Raw genomic sequence first — 24,206 nt, forward strand, 5'->3', positions numbered from 1 at the left:
CTGGTGCTGCAGTTGTGAGTCCTACTTTCAAATCAAGAGGGATAAATAATGGAGGAGATTGAATGAATAATAAAGTTAGTTTAGTCTTTAATAGTACTATAAACTGCCTGAGAACTTCTCACTGTGTTTTACGAGACAGGGATCTAAAATGAAATGAAATAAATGTGGAATATCTGAGAAGTGTCCTAAGAATTTCTTGTCGGTATAATGAGACCATTGACAATGCAAGTGAAAAAAGGCTCCTTTTTAAAGTCCTTTTAGCACAGAGCTTTAAAATGAGCATTTGTATTTTGGAGTGAGGTTTTTCAAAATATCTAACATTGCATCAATGTAACTAACAAAGAGAAGTGACTTTATATTGTAGTTCATCTTTGATTCTTGTTAGGGCTGGAAAAATGGGAAAATCAATAAACGTGATTTCATTGAAAATACCAAGACTTGTGAGAGGACAGAAGTTATTATAAATAATGAGATTAATTTGACAAATACTGCCTTTTTCCAGAATGTTTTTAAATGCTCTGTTTTATTTTCAAAGTGAGCGATCTTGGGGTTTTTTTTGTTCCCAAACTACATTTTAATTTCAAAATTTATTTCTTTTTAAGCACTGGAAAAGAAGTAAACAAAACACACACATGTGCTTATAATTTATGTCCAGTGAAAACATGCGTGTGTGCATTTTGATCACATGAGACCAGGTGAAAAGACAAATTTTCCAAGCCATATGTTCCTTGGATAATTTGTTTTTAAAAATGGTGTGGGCACAAACTCTACAACTCAGTGCAATTATATGGTACTTTAAACATAAACATGTTTTCTCCTAGGGAAGGAACAGTTAAATAAAGAGGGTATGTATCTGGGTAGCCACCTGTGCTATGTACCTAAGGAAATTTGATAAACACGTTACAGTCTCTCCTCTGCTTCTGCAGTGAGACTTCTGACAAGGCAGGCATCAAGAAAAGCCATAGGCTTTCTAAACCTGGGAGAACCTGTATGTTTCTTTGGTTGTGTACAAAAGCAAATGTTAACTTTAAAAATAAAGGTATATGTAACTATTCTGGATATATAAGGTTATAGCACCACTGTATTCTGTTGACAGCACTGCAGAAATCCTCAGGAAATTTCAGTGAACAAGGGTCTCTGGTCATGCTCCCTTGCATGGTGCAGAGTGCCCTCAGCTTTGTTGTCTGTTTTTGCGGAGCATGGCTCAGCGATGCTCAGGGACATGCAGAGGGGCACTGAGAGAGGTAGCTTAATGTGCATGGTATCTTCTAGCCTGCTTTGCCCATTCAGAGCCAGTTTGGACATTTCTCTGCAGCGCTGCCTTGTGCCGCACAAGCATACCTAGCTATGTCTGGCTTCACATCTGTCAAAAGGAGATAATAGTACTTACTGCAATGCAGGTTGCCCTGGGAATAACCATGGAGCCGTTGGATACGGCAGTGAGGGGAACCATATAAACAGAGAAGTGAATTTAGATGCTTTATGTAAATGCATTTATAAATACAACCCTGTGGACCCAAACAAAAATAAACTAAGACACTGGTATAAAACTTAGCTATGAAAGTAGAATATTCTAGCCACAGTTTTCTGCCTTTTTTGCTCCCCAGAAATCATACTCGTCCATATATTCTCTTAAGAAGCCTTGGAGTGTTTACTAAAACAGAGCACTACATGATAGCAGATAGTTTATACAAGTTAACATCAAGAGATATGTGTTGTGTTGCCTTCTTTGGGACCTCAGGAAAAACTGAGAGGGTGTCTGAAATGTTAACTTAATGGACAATAATTTTTTCCATCCATAGAGGAACACAGGCATCGTGCGTGTATTTTTGCTTTTATTAATAGCATTTTGATAGCACAGTTATAAAGCCTGTCCTTGGCTTGCCTTGAAATATCATACTGACTTCACTTATTATAGAATGTAACTTTAATTTTCCAAGGTGAAATGTTCGCAGAGCAGAAACTGGTGAGGAAAATATGGCCAGAACAGTTACATATACCTTTATTTTTAAAGTGCTGTCCAGAAGGGTTTGCAGCAATTTTTGCTGATGCATAAATTGACCTAGACAGTAAATGATACATGACCTTAAAAATATCTGAAGTAGCCTTGCTTGAGAATTTTTAGTAGAGAGTTATTAAATGTCAGAGTAATTTACACAAGCATAGCCTAGTTTATGATTTTGCATTCTCTTTCCCTCTTTCTCCCCACCATGCCATCCAAGTACCATAGAAGCTTCAAAAATATTTTACATATATCTTCTTTTTATTTTTTCTTATCATAGAGGTTCATCTTATTTTATTTATCACACTCAGAAAATCTCATCAAATGTGAGACTACAATGTAGCTCGCAAAGGCCTGATCCAGCAGGGCACTTAAGTACCTGCATAACTTCATCGTGGTGACATTTTCCATTGCTCATTAACTGGCATTTAAAAGAAATTTTCCATTGCTTGGTGTCTGGGCACTTAGAGGAAATTGTCAGCCAAAATGGGTGAGCCATTTAGAAGAATTAGGTCAGGCAGTGAACAGACTACAAGTCGCAAAGGTCTGTAGGGAGCCCTGCAGGTTCAGGCCCCTTGCAGAAAGCTGGAGATAGCCACCGGGAGGGCCTTCTAGTACATATTTATCATAATCTAGGCTTAATTCCACAGCTGCTCTCCAGTGCTCAGGGTGAACTGCACTGAGGAGATGAATCACAGTTGTGCAAGACTGTGGAGACTGCTGTTTGTAGAACTTATGCCTTAAATCTTACCTGGGCCAGTTAGCTTCAGTGCACTGCTGCCTGGAGGCAGCTCAACAGCTGCTTCTTCTGGAACAGGTACAATAATCTGGGCATCTCTGCCTTGTGCTGGCTCACACTGCATAGCTTGCACCGAAGAATGACCAGGAGGAGTCTTGAGGCAGACATCTCCCATCCACTCACCTATTTGCTGTATGTGGCCTTGCTGCCAAGGACCTTTCAGGGCTTTTCACTATTTTTCACTTGTGTCCATACTGTTGTTGTTTGCTGTACCAAGGAGGACATGCATCTTGGGTGATCCTCCCAGCTGAGATGCATCCTCTGCTACCTTACTGTTTATATATGAAGAGAAGATATAAATCAGGAGGATCCAAATATAAATATATTTTAATATATAATATATTTATACAAATATAAAGCAGGATCAAAAACTGTTCATAGAAATTAGAGCAGCACAGTTCTCTTTTCCTTTTTTAAAAATCTGTTGATCCTGCTGTATTACAGCTCCAGGCTATGAAGGAGTGAGAAATAGGTTTTCTGTACTGCTCTCTTAGTTCCTAGAATTTTTTTATCCCTTATAGGAAAACAAGTTAGAGGGTTCTTTAAAGAACAGGAAAGAATAGGTTTCCAGCTTGTTTGGAAAGCTTGACAAATATTAATCTACTATATATCCTGTAGATTATTTCTTTCATCACTGACAAAAACTGACCTGTGTTTGAGACCTTGACTTGCTAAAACTCTCACATGCTACCATGCTACAGTGTAAATCAGTGCAGTAGTTTGTCAGCTAGCAAGCACAAAGCAGTGGATGGCCAGAGAAGACAGCTTTTTGATCAAGCATTCTGGAGAGGAAAGTAGGCACTGCTTATTTATTTAAAGTAGGCTTAGCTTTTGATTGATACATCTGTTCCAGGATAATGTTTAGCCCGTAGTCCTAAATAGCTTACTAAAGAATCAGTGATCAAACTAGTATGAAATTCTCCAAACACAGTCATTCTCCTTTTTTCTCCAACATACTCAGCGATTTCTGGATAGACTATTTTTTATGTCAAGTGTTCATAGCTTGCAGTTGAAAAAACAATTTCTGTTATCAAAGTGGGTTTTTTTGAGGCTTTCGTTTTATGAATTCTATACATTATCCGTTGAGCCTGTATCCCATTAACTATAAGCCACAGTTTACATGGAAATGCATAACAATGAAGTGTCTCTGTTCCATGTGCACGTGTGACTCTCATTATGCAGCATATATTGCTGCTGGATTTAATGTTGGGGTGATTGGAAGTTACTCTCTCCTAACGGCAGTTTTGTCATCTCTGCACAATGATCTAAAGTCTCTGACCAGGACCTGCCGCCCGCATTATAGGACCGCTGCCCTGTGTGACCTAACTGCCATTACTGGTTGTTTCAGTGACAAGACCAAGCTTGGAGTGGAGATGGAGGTTTGGCCTCAGGTCATGGAGCCCTAGTTTCAGGAATGAAGCAAGAGAAAAATCACGTTTCCGATGCCTGACTTGTTTTCTGGTGGCACCATTTCTTTCCCTGAAATGGTTGGTTGAGGAAGGGTTGCAGGACTGAGTTCTGGGCCCAGGGTCCCTTCCAGCTTTATATGCTGTGGCCTGATGGTCCTAATTCATAGAGTGAGCAAACAAGTGCCCAGATAATAATTAGACACCCTTTTGATTATTCATCTTTTCATTTATTTTCAGGTGGCTTTTCCTTTTGTCGTATTGTTCACACATAATGCATCTGACTCTTCCTATGTCACACTACATCTTCGCAGTAATTTTCTGCAGTGTTCTTGTCCCTCTGGATTTTACAGCAGTGGATCAGAAAGGAAGTGCAAGCCCTAGCAGAAATAATAAATCCACTGCAGGTCTTGAAGGTACTAATTTCTGCAAAACAAAATACTGCCTCAATTCTGTTATGGGCTAGAAGGGGTGATCAAAGTGAAATACATTCATTGTGGAATTGGTATGCAAAGCCTGCTTCTAAACCATTACACACTGTTTCTAGATTTCTTTTTTCCCCCGCAAAAGTAAATAATGCAGTCATGTCCAGCCCAGCCTGTAGCACCAAGTCCTGTGCAGCTCTTGGGAAGTTCAAGGGTTGCTCTCAAACCAGGCCTGTGTCATGAGATGGGCAGGGAAGCTGTGTTGGCCTGGCAGAGGGGTCACTGGATAACAGGAATCTGGATAACACATAGGAGGTCTGTGAGGGGCTGCAAAATGCGGTACTTGTGGGTTGTGCTGGGAAACCGTCCATGTAGTTGCTGCACGGGAGGGCTGGGAGTTATGGTTGTCTCCCCGCTGCCAAATCGCTTGGAGCACTCGAACGCCTGTGGCATACGTCCTGTGGCTCCAACTGGAAGGTCGGGGTGGTTGGTCATCGCTGGAATAATCTGACATTTGAAAAAATATTTTAGGAACTGTTCTATAATTACAGATACTTCTAATCTATGCAATCTATCTAATTAGGTTCAACCATGCCCAGTTCCTTGTCTGATTGCCCGAGCCTTTCCGCTTAACCAGTCAGGTTTATTCAATAAGGTGTCCTATAATGTTATTTCCTTCCTTGAGAGTGTATGTTATCATCCCTGATACAGACTTAAGAATCCCTCCACTTTTTTCTTATTTTAACGTCCTCTGTCTCCACAGTAAAGCCCTGTGCTTTAGTTAGGAATCACCTAGCTGAAGAGAAACCTAGGTGAGATTTTGGATCTCATTAGTTGCATTTTTAAGTACCTAGGAGAGTCTTAAAAGACACAGCAAGTATAGGGTAGGCACAATATAGGTAGAATCCCCAGAAATTTAATACAAGTTTGTTAAAATTGTGGATCCAGTTAACAAGATTAGGAATAATAAGAAATGAATACAGTTGCACAGGCGATTGACTCACTATTACTCTCATTTCCTTTTGGCTTTGGTCATGGGGATAACAAGGTAAGAAAAACTGTTTGTTTCCTTTTATTGATTGGTTTGATATTTGAAATAAAGATGATTTTTTTTGTCTGAACAAGTCTTTTGTAAGTTAATATTATGTTAATTAGAATGGATGTCTTCCTGAGCCTTATTTTCTCGTTCATTTGATCTAATTAGCTGATTAATTTTTAATTGCCTACTGAGAGATCTTTACCATATTGTGATTTGTGTTTTACCTTTACATTTGGAAAACAATGGTACGCCTAAAATGACTCTAAAGTATTGTATTGAGGTATTTCTGTGAGGGATAATTGCAAATTATGATTTCTTCCTGCTTCCTAATTTTAGTGCAATCTCCTTTGAGTTAGTGCTAATTAATCAGAAAGGTTTGCAGAGTGTGGAGTAGTGAGAAGGTGTTTCAGTTAGGCAAGCTTCACAGTAGAGGATCTGTGACTCGGTGATCAAATGGAAATGAAATCCATTGGTTTGTGTATGGACACTGCAGTGATCGCTTCCTGACTTACAGCATTTATTCTTTTTCTTCACAATAATGCTCTGAGATTCTCAGAATGAATGTATTAATAAGCTTAGAAATAAAGTTATAACAAGGCCAAGTGTTGATTGAAACATTTTCTGGTGGTAGAAAATAAATCACAGTTCTTGGCAAGTTATTTCAAATTATTTCCCAAGTGTTTAAAATTTGCACCTTATTTTTAGACTGAATTAGTCTTGCTGTAACTTCTAGCTCTTGGATCTTGTTCTGCCTTTGCCTGCTAGATTGAAGAGCCCTCTATTATCAAATTTTTGTTCCCTATGGTGTAAGCACTTGTAGACTGTGATCAAATCATTCTTTAACTTTCTCTTTGATAAGTTAATTGATTGAGCGCCTTGAGTCTCTTGCAATACGACATGTTTCCTAATATGTAATTGTTCCCCTGGCTTCCTCATAATCCATGGAATTTTTCATAGTCTTTCTTAAAACAACACCATGAACCCAGTGAAACTACTAATTGTTTCACTGGTGCCAAATAAGATAATATAACCTCCCTTCTCCTATTTGTTATTGTTCGTACATCTGACGAGCATACAGGTTTTTGTTACTGTACTACTCTAGAGGTTCATAGTAATCTGGCTACTCGTCATGTCCTCTGTTCCCAAACCCTTGCCTCCTCTTTAGGATCTCTTTTTCCCAGAGTAGAGTCCCCCCTCATTAAGTCTATCTCATTATGAGACTTCCTGGCCATAGACATTGACTATACTGAAGTATGTAGTGTCCAGTTACACTCACCTAACCCAACTTTCATCTTCATTATTTTCCATTTTCTTGTCATCTTCCAATATGGTGAAAATGGTATTTTTTTAACAAAAATGAAAGATAGTCTAGGAGGCCATAACCAATTCCAGTAGCAGTGCCTTGTTCCCCAATCATGTAATGATGGTTAAAACTATCTGCTACATAGTTTTTAAGTAGTTTAACATGCCATTCTGATTCATCACCTCTAATTCTAGCCATCTAGAAATTAGCTTCTAATGGTTGGTAGTTTTCTAAGCTCTTAATAGGCAATGGAGAGGAATGGAGACCTTCACAAAAAGGTGTAGGAGACTTATCTGAAAAGCCATAAATCACTTTTTGACAGTACCTTTTTCTTTTCATTGACTATAATGGGAACATAGAGAAGTTAAGACAAGATGCCAAACTTTCAGACAGCTATAATTACTGTCGATGAATCCCATCTCTTATGCTTTGTAGCTTTTCAGTCAAACTATGGTGTGGTACAACGCCAGTTCTCTTACAGGCATCCATCAAGATGGTTGCCTTTAGCAGTCCCATTTGTAATCACATCAGAAAATGATATCAAGTTAGCTTGACAAGATCTGTTTTCCAGAAACCCATGTGGATCAGCTTTAATTAGATTATCTCTTTTAGTTCTCTATCAAGTTAGTTATCACTTATATGCCTCTTTTTCTATCAGATCTTTTTATCAAATTCCTACTTTTTCCACTTTAATATTGACACAGATCCAAATTGTAAAAAATCTGAGGCTCTGATGTCTCAGATTTTTTTGTTCATTTCCACCCCATCTATTTCAGGTAGACTTTTCTCTGATGTGCTCCTGCACGCCTTGATCAGTCAGCAGTAGGTCTCAGGATGACTTAGATCCATCTCTTGTAAGAAGACCTTCAGGAGTCTTTACCATGCAGCCTGCCCATATGGTTAAGTCCTGCAATCTTCACAGCGGAGTGTGAGGTAGTGGGGTTTTTTGGTCTAGGTTTTTTTTAGGACTGAAGGTGAAAAGTTTCATAAATATATTAGATTGTGTGTTTCTCTTTCTGAACTCGCATGTTTTAAAAGGTTTTTTTAATGTCTGAGGAAAAGTTACCACATTTTTTATTCTTCTTCTTCCTCCTCATTCCTTTATCTCTGCAAGAGACGTTCAGAAGTAAACAGAGACCATAGTGTCCCCTTGCCCTCTGACTGCAGAGTGGCTTACAGGGCTGAAGGGAAATCGATAAACTTGTACTGCTTATGTGATAAGAGATGAAAACCATTTTTTTTTTAATGTAATATAAAAACATGTGGAAGATGCTCTGGAATAAGGATTTCTTCTTCCGACTTACAAGGATGCTTGTAGAACAAAAATGATAGGAGAAAATATACACAGTGATATTTTCCTGAACAAGGACACTCCCCAAAGGCTTGAACCTATACCTGGCAGACAAGATATTTTCTTGCAAGAGATCATTCAAGTCAACATTTAACTTGAAAACTACTGGTGACATTTTAAGAATCAATACACTAATCTATCTTGTACAAAAATGGTGAACCGTAAAGGCAAGTCATTGCCATCCTATCCAGCTTGATCCTTCTAAATTTTGAATAGCACCTTGAAGGACAGAAGGTCTCATTTATTTCATTCCAGCCACCCCTATTCATCTGTTGGAAGGATGTGTTGCTGTTGTAGAAGTGGATCTTTTCACAAGATGCATAAGGATTTCTTGTACCTAACTGATGGTGGACTGCAATGTCACCAATTATAGGAATAATTTATTTTCTGTAAAGACAGATTAGAGAAATAATTCAATGACATGTCCTTCTTCCTGGGTAATCCAAGGACAGATTTTGCTGGGAAGGCAAGATGGTGTCACTCTGGGTGTCCTAATAAATATCTGGGAAGCAGTTAATGTCTAGTGTGACCACCCACTGTTGGAGGTTAGTGTGCCTCAGTTGGAGATGTCAGGAATTTTCTTTCTTCTCTTAGTCTTATTACTTCCTTCGTTTTTTTGCTATTCTCTGCTATTTCTGCCTCTGCATCAGAAGTAAAGGTAACAGTTGGCCCCCACCCAATGGGCCAGTTGGAGAGTTCCAGTTCATTAAGGGACTGGCAGTGGGTTTTTTTTAAGCTCTTACTTTGCGACACTAGTGTCATATGGGATGTTTTGAGAAAATATTTTCCAAAATGCAGTTTTATAGTCCAGAACTAATATCTTGTAGCACAGCAAGTGCTTTGGAGGCACACTACGTAGTTACCATTCCAACATCTCCTACATCAGCTTAACAGAAGATTTGCACTGAAGCCATTTCACATCTTTGGGAGAGATCACACTTAACGCTCATTATAGGAGTTACCTAACCAGCAATGAGTTGCATCTCAACGTGAAGGTATTTATGTGATTACTTCTTGGGAGGTGTTCATCCAAGTGTAAATTACTCTGCCTCAGAACAGATTTTAGCTGGTGCCGACAGCTTGGATGACTGGCACATTGTCATTTTCATAACACACCTAAAAGGAAAATGCCAAAAGAACGTAAGTGGCATTGGTGCAGCAAAAAATTTACAGTAAAAATTTGTCTCAAGGTATATCAGTAGAAATAGGTTGGCTTCAGTTAATATCTAGGCTAAAAAAGGATTAAAAACTCATTTTTCTTTTAGTGTTTCTGGGGGGGAATCTCTGTTCATGTGAAAGCAGTGCATAGTGATACTGCCATGGTAACACAAAACTGTGTGGGTTACACTCCTTCTAGTGCAGGCTTGTCTTTTTTGCAGATGTCCCTGAACACCCTTCCCCAGCTGTGCTGGTGTCATGAAGACAACTTATTTTCTGTCCTAAGCATGCTGTCAGAGGTTGCGAAACTTTTGTGCTGCTGTGGATATTTTGCCCAGTTTTCCTGAAGAATACAAGGGACATGCAGTCACTCATGTGCTAGCTAGTCAATTATGTTCTTCTCTTTCTGTTGTCCAGTTACAACAAAATCTGATATAAAAAGGTCTTTCTGAAACTGAATTCCTACTGGTATTATGAAAAGTGGTGGTTAAGAAGAGCAGACGGACACAATTTATGACCCCCATTCCTCTGGACAAGAGAATTGCCACACTAGAGTGATGCTACATATGCTCCAGAGTTCACACATTACTAAACACATCTCACATGCACTTTATTAGACAGAGTATAATCCAGCCATGGGATCCAAAATCAAAGCGAACCACACTTTGTAAGTTTACAGCTCAGGAAATGGAGAGAAGCTGCTTTCCTTCTGCTCACTAGAACAGAAATCCTTTTGAAAAGAAGGTTCGTTCCAACCTCTGTTTTGGAAGTGTGCTGCATGTGATTTCATCCCATTAGCTGTGATGGTCACCATTCAGTCCTCTAAGTGATGACGTGATGTACTGGGGGAAAGGGTTGTTTCCAGTATTATCAGGATAAATCTTCCCATGAACACTTGACCAAGAACACACATGTTTTGCAATTATGTCTGTTTAAAGAAACCAGCCATTTCCCCGCAGTACTGTAGAATCTTTTTTTTTTTTTTTTTTTCTGGCAAGAGATGTGAAGAATTTGCAATTTCTTTATATTATAATAGTTTTTAATGCAGAAATGGTTCATGTCCAGGCTTTTAAAATAGAAGGCGTGTAGCCCACAGTTTTGTTTGTTTCATTTATTTAGCATGGCATGGCTAGGTCCTGGAACTAGCTTATATGAGGTCATTACCCTATTGATTAAATAGTGTGATGAAAAGGGCATGATAATACACTGCTGGGAGATTATTGCCAGACACTTTGCAAACAAAGCTGCTGAAAGGAGAGCAGTTGTGAGACCTTCAGCGTGGTGCGTAATTAGCAAGCAAGTAGGAATTAAAATAAAGGATACATGGCGTGATATAGTGATTATGTGCAGATAAGTAATGTTTTGAATACTCCCTTTTGGTAACTCTAATGAGAATACATCTTAGTACAGGAAATGTCTGCTGGGACTACACTATCCAGAATCCTTAAACAAGCTGTGCAGTATGTTGTCCCTGACAGTGAAAAGAAAGCATGGAAGCAGTGCTGCAGATCTGCCTTTTTTTTTCTTCAGACTTTTCTCACTGGGTCTTTCTTCTCTTCCAAAATCTCATACTGGTGTAACGAGTCTTAGAGAAAAACAGTAAATCTGTGCTATTTCTTTGGGATGGAGCATCATTTCTTTAAAAAACCCCAACAGTCTTTTTGGAGACAACAACTGGATATGAGCAAACCACGTTTTGAGTGAGAAGCATCAGCTCCTACAACAAGAAAGGGAGGTGTAAACCTGGGATGTACAGGCAGTAGCAAACCTGTGATTCTTGCATTCAGACTGGCCTCCCCTCCACCCCCCTGAGAAGCACAAATACATGTTTCTGAAATAAATCAGGGCATCTGATTTATTCTCTGGCATATGTTTCACCTCAGCAACCCTTTCAGACCTGCAAAAAACAACAGATTAGAGGCTTTCCAGGCAGCACCTCAGTTGCCTAAAAGGGAATTAAATGAAAATGTTTGGAATGTGGCACAGACCAACTGTAGAGAGATAGATGGGTAGACATTGGAAGCCATCTTGCCTGCCGTGCATTATTGCTTTGCCCAGTTTCAAGCTCCTTTCAGTCAGGAGATCCACCACAAGACACTGAAAATTTCATAGGTTTTATTGTTAGTGCAAGTCTTCAGGGCCCTTATCCACAGTGCTATAGACCAGAGAGGGAGAGCTCCTGTCTTAGTGTCTTCTTTCAGAAATCTCAAGCTGCACGTTGAATAGACAAAGTTAAACAGTCACAACAGCAGTAACAGTGGGAGGGAAGAGGGAACAAGGGAAAGAAAAATAGGAGGGAAGGGAGAAGAGAGGAAAAGAGAAAAACAGTGCTGTTGTGGGGGAAGGCATCTACTCAGGGCAGAAGGGGGAAGCAGCTATGGTGAGGGCAAGGTAAATGGGGAGTACTCCGTCCGGCTCTATTAACCTTAATTTTAGTTCCTCTTTTCCATTCTTCAGCTTAAGTAAGCAAGTATATAGCCATGTTTATATAATAGCTGGAGTAATGAAGATGGAATATACCAATTTGGGGCTAATTCTTGCCCTCAGGAGAGCACGGGGACTGCAGCTGTGGCCAGCCCCTACCTAAAAGGAGTGGTGAGGAGAACAGCTCCTTGTATCCGACTTCTCATTACATCCTCACCCGAGACTACCATAGTCTAGCCCTTAAAATAAATACATGAGGTTAATTTTTCCAGCCCTAGAGTTGGTTTAGCAGCTCTCAGCAGTGGTTCAGTTGTGCTCCCACTCAACCTAATGAAGTGGTTTCCTTGAGAACAGTTGGTCCCACTGTAAACTTTTTGAAAAGCCCATTTATAGCCATTTTTGGTCATTGGGCTTTAAGTCTTGGGACTCTCTTTTGTTCTCTTTCTATTTGATATCTTCAGCTTCCAGATCGTAATAGGAAGGGTTTTCCTCCACATTTATCACAATGCCGTTATGTACTTATGGCCATAATGTCCTTTGATTAGAGAACATGGGAGAAGTGTGCACCATGGCACATTTGACCACATCCTCTGAAACTGAGCTTGTGGCTGAGCTAATTATTTTCACGGCTGGAAGAGAACAGGCAATGCTGCCTAAAGAGTGGGAAGATATGCGTATGTGTGTGTGTGTTTGTGTGGTTATACCATCTGGGAAGAGCAGAGTCAGATATACTTTCCCTTGGCATTTTTTACATGCAAATCCTTGGTAGAGATGTAACAGGAGAAGTCTCATTTCTCTGCCTGAAGTCCTGCGTTTGCCCGAGGTTTGGGCGTGCTGGGGACTGCATCTCCCTGCAGAAACCCTGCCCTCTCAAATTCCTGTTCTGCCATTCCCCAACTGATGGCCTTTGCTTCTGTGGGCAGGGGGGAAGTTGCCCTTCCTCCGCATTGCTTGTTTTTGTTATACTAGCAGTATGAGGTACCCTTTATTTATAATCTGAACGTTAGTGATGTTGGGCCAATCTGGTGCTTCCAGCTGGCTGAACACTTCCTAGCGCTTTGGATGCCAGATATAACATAATTTATTGTGGAAAACAGTAGGGGTAATACACTTCTTGCTATCAAAGGTTAATGTAGAATATCAGCAGCTCTTCGGCAAGGATACACGTATTGTTGGATGGTCTGTGATTATGTGTCTCTTATTAAAACAGAAAAACAAACTGCTTTCCTTTTTAATGCTGCTGTTCACCCCCCTCTCTTTTCCCTCCTTCCCCTCAGTTATTTTAACTCCTTCATTGCATTATGCAGTTTTTGTACATTTCGTCAGGGAGAAAAAAGCAATTGTACTTTGCTTCTTTGGCATGAAACTGAGCAAACGAAAGGGGATTTTTTTTTTTTTTTTTGCTTTGTTTTAACTAAAACATTCATTTCTGTGCCAAGACAGAGCAAAACTGCTGAGTTAGCCAAGGCTGTAAATTGAACTGGTCCTTTTACCTCTAGAAATATTAAAGTATCTTTCTGCCATTGAGCTGGCACCCGTTGCTGGATCAAGTGCTACTATTAACGGGAAATCGGGAGAGTTCATTATCACTCCAGTGCTGTCATTACCAGAGGTTTTCACTGAACTATAGCATTCAGGAAAGTGAGACTGCAAAGACCAGAGAAAAATGGCACACTTAGAGCAAGGGAAGGAAAGCTTCAGACAAAAAAACTTGGGAGATACTTGAAGAGTTTGTGAAGGTACCCAGCATGGGAGGCAAGTAGCTGCTTTGTTAAAACGGAACATGGTAGATAAAGCATCCCATTATTCTTCATGTTTAGAAAGAAACTGGTGTAGACTTTTCTAATGGGCTCATCTAATCAATTCTAGAATATCTGAAACCTCTAGAGACAAGACTGTGTCTGCCTGTAATCTAATGAGGTTCATTCTGCACCAAGGAAAACCCCAAGGAGAGTTTTTTATTGGGAACTTTTTTCTTCCCAGTAGAGTAAGTTCCCCCTTGGACACTTTTCTGTTAAAGAGATATTTTTTAAATTATCAGAAATGCACAGTAAACTGTATTGGCAGTTCACTTAAAGAATATAATGGAAATGTGTAGAATAATCAGTTAATTAAAGGTTGTGGTTATTTAAGACATTAACCTACCAACTGGGTGTTGTCAGGTCAGCACGTGGGGAAGGTGCCTTCTTCCTGCAAAGCCATGCTGAATTCACTGGCTGTTTTGGCATCAGAACCATAGGGAAGGCTTAGGTGAACATTTTGTTATAGTTCACAGTCTGGGCTGCATCTGACTTCCGTTTTATGGGATAAAAAAATGACAAATAATATGTAAATTCAGTTCGTTTTGCTTCTCCTTTTCAAAGTTCTTTAGAGACTTAAAATAATCTTCCTGACACCCATGCAAGGTAAGCATAGCTATTGAGTTTTACATATATGGAAACTGAGGCACAGAGGGGTTAAACAGTGACATTTGAAAGTTATGGCTGCCTAAAATGAGGCAGCTTGAGCGCATGGTCCAAACAACAGAAGTCCTGAGCTCCTGACTTCACCAGAAAACACGGATGCTCAGCATATCCGTGGGGCAGGCCCTGAATTGACATGATGAAATCTGAGGGCTTCAGAGCAAGCGTGTCCCAAGTATGGCTCCCCAGCTTGTGGTCAAACCATTAGACCAGAGCTCTCCTGAACGATTGCCAGGACCTGCATGTTGTTTCTAGTCCTGTTTCGGATTTGGGAATCTGACATTATTACTGATTTTTGCTCCTAACTTACCTGCTCTTAAGCAGTTGCAGTTAAGTGCCTTAACTATACAACTGCCTTTTTTTTTTTTTTTTTGTGAAAGGTGTCCTTGCAGGTGTGATCAACTTCATAAGAAAAGCTCTATAGAAACATAAAATATATTTTTGTTTTCGTTTCCTGGGATAGGGTTCCCTCTGAGAATTACTCATCAAGCCACATACTTGCTTTGCTCAGCACTATTCTAGTAGAAATATTTCTTGTTTATTTAGTCTTACACACAGGTCTGACATTCCCTTGTTACCACAACACAGTCAACCGAGAGCTTGGAGTGCCCAGGGAATTCAAGATTATGATCCAGAAGTTAAAAAATGAGCACTGATCTTAACCGTGTATCTCTGGTCAGGGCATCACCACGTTTTATTTTTTCAGTGTGTACTGAGCTCTGATGCTGTGTAGAGCTGTGATTGTTCTGGGTGTCTGAAAGGCAGCAGCCTCTGCAGTTCACAACAGACATCCCCAACACAGGGCTCCCAGGGAGCAGATGTACCTTTGAAACAGTGGTTATTTTGACTGAGCACTTACTAGTTTGACTAATACAATTTCTGTCAATTCATAGTATCAGTAAGTTAAACAATATTGAGCTACTATTTCACAATTCCTAGAAAATCATCTATTCCCCAAGTTACAATGGAAAAGAATATCCTCCCCTCTGCCCCAAGTTATTTTCAAAGAGGTTTCAAAAATCATTCAGATAATCAGACGTTAGTGCTGTGAAATTTTATCAAAGGGCACTCTTGCCCTGGACTCAGATATGAACCTATTTTGCCAATCAGATAAAACTTCCCAAGCTTTTTTTCTAGCAGCATCAGTGGTTAACTTGATCTTATTGCACTGTAAAGGATTTTGTGCTACAAATCATTTTTCATGGAATCTCTTTATTATGTTGGGTGAACTCTGGACAGATTATTTGTAAGAACATTTCCAGGAACATTAACAGCACAGTGTAGTCCCCAATGAAATGAAAATTACTTAAAAAGGGTTTCCTTTAGATTAATAAAAGAGAGAATGTATAATGAAAAGGGCTGACAGGGAAATGTTTAACTGTATTAATAGTCAGAAGAAATACTTATTAAGTAGAATAATGTCTGTATACTAGCCCACCGTCCATTTTAAATTGTATATATTATTTTAGCTGTTGGGACTCCTTCCTTCCACCTTGTGAAAGCTGACAATTTTTACTTACAGCCTGGAGCTAAATACTGCAGTGCCTCAAAATGGAAGATGAAACAGGCCAACAGGTTTTCTTTGTCTTTTGAAAAAAATGGAGTGTCATTTTTTCTCCCTCCCCCTCGTGTGTTCCTCTCCCCGCTATACCCCTATTAGTATTAGCAGCTTTTCCTCCAAAAAAGCACTAGATGGTGCCCCTTTTCTTTGAGTGTGACAGAGCTGGATTTCCCAAGAGAGATGCTACTGCCCTGCCGTGAGGATCATTGGGCGTAAAAACTTGTAGGGTCTTCTTGTCCCTTAATATAATTAAAAGCCCAAGATAAGTCTCTTTAACTTCTTTCAAGTCTTCAAACCCGAACTAGATCCATCTTTAGGAGACTGTCTTGTTAATGACGGAGAATGAGTCATGACTTCAAAGATTCAGGAGTAGTAAAATAATTTTTAAAAAGTTATTTCAAACCAAAATGAGAAAAAGCAGGGTATGTATCTCCCTCACTGTTTTCAGTAGCCCAACACTGCAGCATCAAAGAACTTTTGCAGTGTTCTTTGCTGAAAAGAACACTTTTCAAGTTGAGGATCTTTAATTAGATGTTAGCTGGGCAATCTGACTGATATTAGTTTGTTAATTTTATTATGGCCCTTGGCCTTTAACTGATCAAGCAGTCTTCTGCAAACAGAATTCATATTACAGTTCAATATTTATATTTTAAAATGAAGTACCAAACAGGGAATATGGGCTAGCTTTATATTCTGCATGTTCTGTCAACTTACACTATATCTTTATTAAAAAAACCCTTAATAGTCATGGTTAGCAGATTGTTACCTAGCCTTTGAAACTGGAATAATTGGTTAAAAGGAAAAAACCTATCTGCATCGGTATTTCTTTTTTCATTGGAATGACTGTTTACCTGGTCCATGTAATCTGTTTATTTAGATGCTTGATCTATTCTAGTCCCTTAACAGAAGAAACTGATAACATGACATCGAAACAAATTCAAAATCAACAAGAAATAAAATGTCTGCCTGCTAGGAATGAAAGTTGAGGCAGATACCAAACCCCTCTTTGTGAAACCCCTAAAATTTAACTGAAAAAAGCCGTTTCCTTTTATATGTTTATTTATGCATTTGAAGTGGCATAAAAATAAACATTCTTTGAAGTGACCCAAGATAAATTAGTTCAGGTTTGTCATTTCTTACTATTTTTGTAAATGGTCCTTAGAAAATTAGGTCTGTTGGCATCTGGGAACAAAAATTCAACTGGGAAAAGAAGCTTTAATATGAAACAGAAAGAATTATTCCCATGCTCTGGCTGCCCTGTCATATGTCATGACATGTGGCAGGTTGACTGCTCATTAATTCTATTTATAACAGTATGATAATACACCCCACTGAGTACACATGTGTTAAAATATTCATAAATTATGTTTAGTGCAAGTAGATATACATTACATGCCAAAAGAAGACTATTATTTAAAGACAAAACTGGTAAACAGTCAAACACGGAAAAGTCTTTTTAATGTTCGTCCAGTACATTGTGTATCATCAAACTCACATTTAATTGCCTTTACTTGCAGACTCAGTCTCCAGCAATGCAATATCCAATGCACCTTTATATTTTTTAACAACTTGCAACAGAAGCAGCTTTTACTGAAAGTAATTGGAATTTCAGCAATTACTGTAAATGTCATATTACCTCAAAGCAGTAGCTATAACAATTTGAAATATTTAAAATGAAGGTTTACTTTGACCTTCACATATTTTAAGGTACTTTTTACACAGCTGAAAGCTCTACTCTAAATATTAAAAATTGCAAATACAAACTATTTTTGGAGGGAAATACAGTCTAGCCCCCAAAACAGTTAATCTTAGTTAATAGTAAATTTTAAACAAAAAATAACCAAAAATAGTTAATAATACATTGCTCAGGATCTTTTATGTTACATATATATTTTTTTCTTAAACTTTTAAAATGCCTTCTAAAGCAGAAAAAATTAATTTCTAGAAGTAATTAATTTTGTATAGAACATGAAAGTAATCTCAGGATATTAAAATGGATGTATCTGTGTCTGAAAGTCTTTGTTCAGAATCAAAATGCTCTTCTACCTGCAATCAATTTTGAATTGCTCCTAGCATTGTGTTAGAATTAAGAAGTATATTTAGACCCATGCTTTTTATCTAACAGGAAGTCATTATGAATTGTGATGAATTCCTTAATTTAAAAATACCTTTAAAATGACGTTTTAAATTTAAAAATGCATTTCAGAACTTCAGAAATTAACACAAATTATCGTGAACTAATGGCACAGGTGTTAAAATCACTGCAAGTTTCAAAATTATTAACAGAAGGTATGATATGGTACACATTTATTTGCAGTTATTGTGATAGCAGTTATTCTCCTAAGTAAGTACAAACCAAGCTGGTTTTGATATCCTGTTAGTGGAAAACAATTTCAAAACTTTTTAAAACATCAAATGTTGTAATGGGGGCAGTGAGAAGGGAGGAGGGGGTTGCTTCATGATGAAATTTTAAAAAGATGTATGATGAGAGTCGGGAGTTTATGTACGTTGCAAAGGGCAAATAGTTACCCTGTTTCTACTCAGTTTTAAGGGATCTGAACAGGGGCAGGATGAAGTGACTGACTGTAAAGTGTATATAACCTTTCTAATCACAAAACCATACTAATGTTTCTAGCAGCAGTGAAGCATATTGACTTCTGATAAAGGATGAGGAGGGGGCACAGGAGCGCAGTGTTACAAAGCCATCTCTTCAGCACGTTTTATAGGAATGATGGCTTGCCCAGGTGTTTGTGGGCAAAAATGTTGCCCCCTTGATTTCAGCTGAACTGTCAAATGTGCCAGCCGAGTTGACTGTTGCCCAGCCGTACAAGTGGCTCAATTTTACCCATCAGTGAAATGGTTAGAAGGGTTTGGGAATTTTCTCTCTCTTTGATTGAAAAGGCTGGTTTGAGGAAACTGAAACTTTTTTGCAGGCAGGTATCGATTTCAAAGAAACTTTCATCAGAAAAGATTTGTCAGCCATCAGATGGAATTTCTGGTCGAGACCAGGAGGAGATGGCAAGGTTGGAGTATCAGGTAGCGCCAGGGTTGGGGCACTCACCTGGAATGTGGAAAATCAAGGTTCGGTCATAGGGACTTGAACATGAGATTTACAAAGCGAGTGCCCTGAACACCAGGCTTTCGAGTTGTTTGCTTGCTGTGCGTTTAACTGTTTATGCAAAGTGGAGCTGTGCTAGCAGGAGATCTTGAGACCTGATGCGTCCCTGATGTGTCAGGCTAGCCTGAGACCCGATGGCTAAGGCAGTCATGTCAAATGGGAGAGAGTGGCAAAGCAGGAAGCACTGACTGCTTTACCTACCCAGCTTTTAAAGACTGTCTCTTGCTCTCATGTATAAAATTTAAAAAGTCTTGGACCCAGGAAGGAACAGGAACATTTCTGAAATCTCATAAAAACTTTGCAAAATGTAAAACGTGCTTTTCCCACCCTGCCACTATCCTCTTTGCCATAGAAACAAATTGCAAAAATCCACTGAATTCCTGGGAGCAAACTGTGACTCATGTAATGCAATTTGTCAATTGCTAGAGAATTTACTGGATGTAAGGTTCATTGTAAATATAAAAAATGCGATCTCTTAATAAGACAGCTTTTAAAAATAAAACGCTTTCTGAATTTTAAGAAACTTTGTAATAATATAAACAAGGCTTTTAATCTTGGTAATGGTAGCAGCAAATTATATACACCATCTAATTTTATCAGACGATAACAGTTGTAGTTTTTATCTTCAAAAACAGGTTGTGAGTGCTAGAGGGGAATAACTCTTCATAGCAAAAGCTAAGTTAATTTTGTGTTGTCTTATGTTGCTGGCAAAGAAGCCTCTTTTTTTTAGTTCATCTCTTTTTTCTATTTTTTTTCTAAAAAAAGGAGTCATTTCACACAGCAGTTTATTTAAATACAGAAAAATCACATTAAAAAGATCTCTCATTATAAGCTTTCTGAAAGTTTGCTATGCACTTTCATGTAGAACTTGGCCTCAGTACAGAACTGCTGTACAATCATTTTCATCTGAGATTTGAACATATTGGAAGAACTAGAGCAGTTCTTTCTTCTATCCTGTCATTTTTTTCCCTTGGAAATGATGAGCATATGGCAACCACCCTCACTGGATTCTCAAACAACAGGAGGGACCTTATTTCGATTCCTACATCCTGTCATCAGTGAATCCCATGATATTTTGTTCTTGCAAGGCTAAAGATGTGATTCGCATTTGCCATAAGGACAGAGCTTAATGTGATGCCATTTTACCACAGGAGCCCTCAATCAGTTAATTAAACATGATATAAATCACTGCATGTATTTGTAAAGTAAGATTAATATGGCAGAGTCAGAGTAATGAGGAATCCTCACCATTGTCTGAGTGTGAATCACTGATACGAAGATTACCCTTTTTGAAACTGGATATCTTTGAGTGGGTTTTGTTGGCTTAATCCCTCAGACTGCTTTGTGCAACTCGAAACCCAGAGCTGTCATCTTTAGCCAAAATTTCAGCCATAACTTCCTCAGCTTTCACCCAATCATTTAAATCAGCATTCATAATACTTAGAAAGATCAAGCCTTTCAGCATACCACAAGGCTTCTTCGTGCCACCTGGGATATTGGCGACATGTTTAATAAATATTTCATTTCATTTCATCGTGGAGATTCTTCTTTTGGGTTTTGTTGGGGGTTTTTTTGTTTTTTGTTTTTTTTTTCCGGGGGATTTACAGAGTACCCACAGCAGCACATTCCGTCACTGTGGTCACTTAGGTTTACAGCCTTAATAAAAGGATTTTTTTTTTTTTTCTTTCTTGGAGTGCTATGGAGCCTTGTTAAACTAGAGCAATTACAGACACACAAGATAGGTGCTCTGGAAAGATCAAAGCCCCCCTAAAGACAGCTCTGTAGGGTTCTGGAGCTCTCTTTGAAAAGTGCTCAGTTTACAAAGTAGAGATGTATAAAACCACGCATTAAAAATCCCACGTTCAAATAATGCTAAAGGCCTGACATTAGTTAATATGGAATCCACTTTAGCCACTCTCTTTTCACGTCAAACTTTGAACCACTGCGAAGGAAGTCTTCTGAGATACCAGCATGTTGTGGCACTGCGCGTGTCCCATGACACGGTGTCTTGCCTGGAAATGTTCTTTTGTTATAGAGTACCAATCCTGTACATCACTATTCTAAAACACCAGACGGATGCTACCTATGGTAGGCAGCCTTGACCCTTTATATTTGAGTTGGAAGAGGGGTGTGTATGAGAGGAAAGGAAAAAGCAAGAAATTATGCTAGCCTTGTTCTCGAACTGAATCCTGTGTCCATCAGGGCAGTGGAGACAGGGATCAGGGTAGAGGCAGATCCAATGAAAAGAAAAGGTGCTGCCACACCTGCCTCCTCAAACAGGACCCTATGCTGGAGATTTTTACAGCAGCTGAAGTAGTGTCTCAGAAGCCTTATGCTATCCAGGGAGCTAGCAAGAGCATAAGAGACAGAAGTCTTAAGTGCTTTCCAAGATTTGTAGACTTTACTCAGAAGATGCTTCCATCAGCTTGGGACGGATCTTGGTAGCCCCACTATGAATGAACTGCACAAGGGGTACCGTTTTAAAATGTTGGTGGGTGCCCCAGCTGGGGCTGGGATGCCTGGGGAATAACTCAATGTTGAAGGATTAAACTTGCATCTCCTAGCTCACAGGAGCAACCCTGCCATCACGCCATCTGCTTCTTCATCAGAAAAAGGAGGAAAGGAAGAGAAGATATGGGTGCTGCTAGGTGTCACATAGCACTGACTCCAAAAGCCAAAGGGTAAAGAGATATACTGGAAGCTGGTCCCTTTTCCACAGACAGTGGTCCAAGCAGACTAAGCAGTGAGTGCCATATGCCCAAAGACTGTCTGATGTGCACCGATGGAGTTTGTGTACCCCCAGAAGTGGGTGATTTGCATGTAGGGGTCTACTCTGTTCTGGTGGCTCTGCTTACTCTTAGTTGATACAGCACTTAATGGCTTGATTTTTTGAGCCCTAAATCAGCAGCTTAAGAGCATGTGGAGCTGAGTCCTAAGGTCAGCGACTTCTGTGGCTGATAAAGGACACCTCCTGGCGTACCTTTTTGTCTGTCCTGATGGCCTTCAGAAAACCAGTAGATCCTGTGCAGCTGGAAGCACTGTCATTGCTCTTGGAGTTCTGAAAGGTCTGTGTTTGCAAATGCGTGAATGATGAAAGTAAAAAGGGTAACAAGAGAATCCCTGTTGTATTCATAACTTTTCTAAGCTGCAGGTGCATGAACATAAACATTTGAGATGTGCTGATCTCCTTTCTGTGCTCTTCAGAAAGTTAAACCAGTCAAAATTGAAGCTGAAGTGAAAAGCTTTATTACAGAATTGAGACTGTTTCATCTGTGCTAGTGTTTTTCTCTCATTCACGTTCTTTTTAAGTTCACAAATTCTGAAGATTTGCTTTTGATGCAGCAGTTAATAAACATCATTGTGATACTGATTTGTGGATAGCTATTTAAGTTTTAGCCTAAAACTAATCATAAATTACCTTACAATACCTTGAAACATGGCCTGTTTAAAGAACTTCACTTTTCTATGATCATCGTCAATAAAATTTTCATGATAAAAATTGTCATTATACCAAAATAGTATAGTACTGAAAGGCTATCAGATAAAAGACATGTTTTCCTTTGAAGTCTTACAAGTATTCCTAAGTCTGTTATGATGCAAGGCTTTTTATTATAAATGGGTCAGCTAGAAAGAATGACTAAACCCAAAATAACAGAAATAAATATGATGAGCTAATCTTAGAAAGGAAGCTGTATAATGTCTAAGAAAAGTTTCTGGAGCTGGTTATACTTCTAGGTAGATGTACTGAGCATTTGCTATGACCATTTGTGAGTGTTGCCACTGTTCTCAGAGACTACAGGATTTCACCCATTTTTATCTATCTATCTAATCTATCTATCTATCTATCTATCTATCTATCTATCTATCTATCTATCTAAGCTCTAATCAGCAGGGGCTGGAAAGCAGTTGCTGTTTCTCTCCACTCAAATGTCCTATAGCAGGGCTGATCTGTCCTGTATTTTTTACAGCTTTCTGTTTAGAGTTGCTTCTTTTTCTACTCTGAATCCATCACTCTCATAAAACTCCAGTTACAGCTGCATTTACTTACTGTGTGGCTTGCTTTTACAGCTCTTCCAAACCTATATTGCCTTTTACAAAACCTGCAACATATATCCCTATGTTCATTCTTGTTCTTATTTTTGCCCTATGGGTCATACTGCTTACTTATTCAGTGCTGTCAGACCCTGAATAGCTTTTCTTTATTTATTCCTTTCTTACATTGCTGTGTTTTGTGTTATCTCTAACCTAAAATTCCTTGTCATTTACGATGAAAACTTGCAAAATGCAAAGTTTACTTAGAGGATTAGAGTTGATGTGAAGGATTAATGCAGAGCTAAGGAATCTCCCTGCAAGATATTTGGATCAAATCCAGCCTGTGCAAGTTACCACAAGTTGTAGTGAGCAGAGAGAATGTACATTTTCATTGATTTGGGGGATTTTTGTGTGTAATCACTCAAATCTTGAAATAGTTTTGTTTCAGTCAGATTTGTAAGTTTTGGGGGCTGAAGCACTACAGTCATTTTATTTCAGCATGTGCATTCAAGTGAATTTTACAATTGGTACCTGAGCATTCACAGAAAAGGCACCTGGGGCTGATAAGAAGTTAATGTATGAAGGAGGAACGTCTGTGTGCACGTCCAGCCACGAAGGGGAAACAGTGCCACGGGACTTTTGTCTTCACAATCAGCAGAGCTCAGGGCACAAATAGAAAATTTGTTTCTGATCCATTTGTGGAAGTGAACTACTTCATTCCCAACCTTTCTGAATATTGCTGAGAAGATGGTAGTTGAGGCATCACATCCTGCTCATAGGTTTTCCACAGAAAAGTTAAACAAAGTGAAAATCCTCAAAAGCACGCATAAGACTATTGTCTGTGCGCTTATATCCAGCAGTGCTGGCTGGAGAGGTGAAAAATCCTGTGTGTAGCTGGGAATGGACTAGCTCAGAGTGCCTGAGAAACCTTCTCTCTGGGAGTAAGAAGGCTGGACGGTATGGGAAGAGTGGTGTGGGTTGCTTAAAGCCAATCTGCAGGTGAAAAAGGGGTCTCAAGTTCCTCGTGTTAAGCAGTCATTTCCCCCAGATGCTAGTATTAAATAGTACATCTAATACTGGGTAGCAAATGTTGGGGTAGTTTCATATGGACTATTCCAAGGATTAG

Source organism: Athene noctua, chromosome 1 (assembly GCF_965140245.1).
Source record: "Athene noctua chromosome 1, bAthNoc1.hap1.1, whole genome shotgun sequence".
NCBI classification, from domain to species: Eukaryota; Metazoa; Chordata; class Aves; order Strigiformes; family Strigidae; genus Athene; species Athene noctua.